Source organism: Lynx canadensis, chromosome B2 (genome assembly GCF_007474595.2).
Source record: "Lynx canadensis isolate LIC74 chromosome B2, mLynCan4.pri.v2, whole genome shotgun sequence".
NCBI lineage: Eukaryota > Metazoa > Chordata > Mammalia > Carnivora > Felidae > Lynx > Lynx canadensis.
In genome coordinates this window covers 148894364-148898241 of record NC_044307.1, presented here as the reverse complement: position 1 = coordinate 148898241, position 3878 = coordinate 148894364, and positions in this window count along the sequence as shown.

Below are 3878 nucleotides of genomic sequence, written 5' to 3'. Positions count from 1 at the left end.
GATTCTCTCCCTCTCTCTCCCTCACTGCCCTTCCACATCTCTCTCTCAAAATAAATAAATAAACTTAAGAAAGAAAAAAGAAAAGGCCCTACAGGTACGGGTGTGGGATGATTTCCAAAATGTTTTTGTAAGAGAAGGACGGCGGGTCCAGGATGGAGAGAGAGGCCGGCCGTGCTGTGTGCAGGGGAAGCGTGGAGGGGGGTCGCTGCGCCCACCCGTGTGGGCCCGCCTGCCTCCTGGAGGCTACCCAAGGGATGTGGGTCGTCTTTGAGGACAGGCTAGAGGCTCCGGAGGGAAGGAGGCGCTGGTAGGCGGAGTTTCCATCCCTCACTTAATGGCTGAAATTCTTCTGGAAAACCACGCCGTTAGGTGCAAAGCCATTACATCAAACATATTTTCATTGTCTTTAATGACACGTCCTGGCTGGCCCAAGGCAGCAATTTTCACAGGTGAGACAAACATTTGGATGGAACGCTGAAACAGTTTTAGACAGGTAGCAACTGGCAGTTTGAAAGGAAAGACATGTCAGGGCGCCTGTGAGCCCCGGGCTCTTGATCTGGACCCAGGTCAGGAGCTGACGCTTCATGAGATGGAGACCCCAGCCGGGCTCTGAGCCAGCAACAGCACAGAGCCTGCTTGGGATTCTCTCTCCCCCTCTCCCTCTGCCTCTCCTCTGCTCTATCTCAAAATAAACTTTAAAAAAAAGAAAGGAAAGAAATGCGGTTTTATGTACAAACGTGATGGGATGAAGGTTTGTTTTACTTTTGGAGGAGGAGGAGGCCTGCAGAGGACACGGGTGGGGAGAGTCACGGGGACCCTTCTGGGGGATCTGTGTCCCTGCTACACCTTCTTCTCCATTTTTCAATCTTTCTGGGTCTTGTCGTTCCTTTGTCCTTACCCGCCACCTAAAAATACAGTTCTTTGCATTAAAGGACCTTTGGGGCAAAAGTCGAGGAGACAGCGCCCCTTGCGGCAGACACGGGCCCGGCGGGAGACCCTGCCCTCCCGGGGTCAGGCCGCGCTGGGTTGGCGACCCACCTGTACGTACCTGCCAGCCGCATGCCCTCCCCGGGGGGGGTCTCTGACAGCGATCTGCTGGGTCCGGTCAGGGTGAGGGGGCCTTTGCCTTCGACACGTGCCGAGTCAGAGCCAAGGTTTCGCTCTCCTGTATTTTCAAGATTGGAAAAACAAGAACACGTTTGTTTTCCGGGAAACCTTCCATCCGATGGCGACAGAACGAACAGCGGGGAGAGTCTTCCCGGTGGGTGCGGCCCCTGGAGAGGGGAGGGCAAAGGGCAGGGACCCCAGCCCCCTGGGCCTTTTGGTGGATGGAGAGTCCGCTTCCACTGCGTGAGGCCGGAGGGGGGAGACTTGGGGGTGTCGGTGCGCGCAGCACTTTTAAGGGTGCAGAGCTGGGATGCAGTTCCTGACTCGTCACTGCCCCCGTTCACCGTCCACAGGGTGAAGCAGCAGGGAGAGGGAAATCTGTGGTCTCCCCGCGTGCTGAATTCTCCCCGGGCTCCTTGCGGTGGGCAGGACCGAACTGAGATGCCGTCCGGCCTCTGCAGCTCCCAGACTCCCCGTCGCTTTCCACGTGCTCCTGTCAGGCTGGCACAGACTCTCAGCCCACAGTCTCCCTCCCCGGAGTTCCCTAAACACACCGCTCTGTCACTCCGGAGCTTAGAAAGCACAGAGGTGCTCGAAAAGTTGTCTTGGCCTTTTCCGTTCGTGCACAACACATTCCAATGGGTGCAAAGGCCGTAATAACTAAAAACGTTCACTTTTGGCCAAGTACGTTTCCAACCCGTCGGTTGTAATGACCGCACAGGAGGCTCTGCCCCGTCCTGCTGCAGGCCCGTCGTGGGCACCTTGAACGTGGGGTCCTCCAGGAGCGCTCCCAGACGGCCCTCCTCCGGGCCCCGGTGCACCTGTCTCCGCGCGCTCCCTCTGCCGCCTCCTGCGCGGAAGTGGTTTGTCTCCTCTGCCCCGGGCGTCTGTAGAGCAGGGAACAAATCGTGCGTGTCGGCATTCTTGGCAAAGTGGTCAGGGCAGACAACGCTTCCTGTTTTCTTCTTGGACCCGTGGACAAGGGAATTCCCTGGGATGAAGGCCCGAGTCTCCCGTGGAGGCAGGAACGCAGGCGAGGGTTTTAAGATGTGTTCCGGCGCCACCTAGAGCTGAAAAGACGCAATAGCAGAACACAAATCCAAACGCCTGCGCGCGCAGTTCGCCCGGCGAGCCCTTCCTGGGGATTCGTTCCTACGAATAGAAATAGAAATCCGGCCTCGAGGAAGATCTGGTTTGCGCAGGTCACTTCATTTCACTGGTAATGATAACTTTGTGCCTCACTTTGTTGAAATCTCTAGCAACAGGAGAGCTGCAGTGGGCTTTAATGTTTGGTGTTGATTTGACCACTGGCTTCCTGATTTTTAGTGGATGCAGGGTGGATGAATTTAACTGTATGTGTCCGACCATAAGGGGTCACTTGGGAGAAACTCAGGTCTTGGGAACAAATACATTAATTTCTTTCTGATCTAAACCAAGACTCGGTAATTCCATGTAGAATAAGCCAAATCCATTCTCGCGCCAGCGTGAGGGCGGCACAGGCTGAACCCTGGGGGTAACCCACTGGCCCCGGGGGCCCCCACTTCTCGTGGAAGTCTCTCCCGAAGCCAGGGAGCCCTGTCCCCTTAGCCCACCTGTGGAAGGAGAGAGGAGAATGCCTCTGTCACCCGTCTGCCTGCCACCAAGTCGCTAAGCAACTCGGAGCGGAAAAGCTCATGGTTTCATCTCAAATGGTTGGTAATACAAACACCTGGATTGCCACATCCCTGACCCTCATTTATAATTAAAGGAATGTGGGGAACACCGCTTTTCCTGTCCTGGGCCAGTGCTTAGATGTCCTTACCTTTTGTGGGCATTTTCATGTCAGTATTTCTAGTTATGATCAGATGCCTAGGACTGTGAATGTTGGAGAGAGAGAACCAGGAAAACACTGCCGCTATTATTATTATTATTTTTTTTTTTTTCCAGGTCAAATTCAAACGTTCCTAATTATGGACCACTTGAGTTCGCTAGGGTCGGGGCAACCGCATGGTTTCCAAAACGTTCGCAAAGTGTCTGACCAGCATCACTGGGGATAAAAGAAGATTCTGTGCCCACGTTTCTCGGACACCGACGCGCCTTAGCATCACTTTCTCCCTGGGGAGCTGGTCAGCAGTTCGGGGCTGCCCGAAATCATGTCTGAGACCAGCCGCCACCACGCCACGCCACTTGAATTCTCCCTGGCTGCAAGAAATTTAAATAGATTGACAGTTTTCAGAGATAGGAAACGTAGAGATTTTTAGCTTTTCCTCCGTTGACACGTCACAGCCTGATGAGAGGCTGCAAACAGAGGTGCGTTTACATTCTTCTCTTCTTCTAACTGATCGTGGCCAAGTTTTTACCTCACGTGATCTCAGTTTCCTACTAGGAGAGTCATGGAAAATAACACAAAAATAACTAAGTGATAACTTAGTGACAGGCACCTACTGTGTGCTGGAACTCCTTGTACAGTTGCCTGAGTTGCGCATCGCGCAACCCGCAGGGCCCTATAAAATAGATGGCCAGCCAAAGACCAGTTGCCTTTTGTGCTCCCCAGGCTTTGGCAGAGTATTAACGTACAAGGGTATTTTGACGGTTATCAAATCGTAAGAAGTGTTTTATTAAAAATGATAATAATAATAATAAGCCAGGAAATGTAGTACTTCCTGTTTGAGAAGACATATAAGGGAGGGAGGGGCGGAGGGCGGGGCCGGGTGGCGGTTGCCCAGCAGCAGAGGGCCCCTCCCCGCGGGGGCGGGGCTCCGAATGTTTGTCCGTCTCCGTGGTAACCGCGG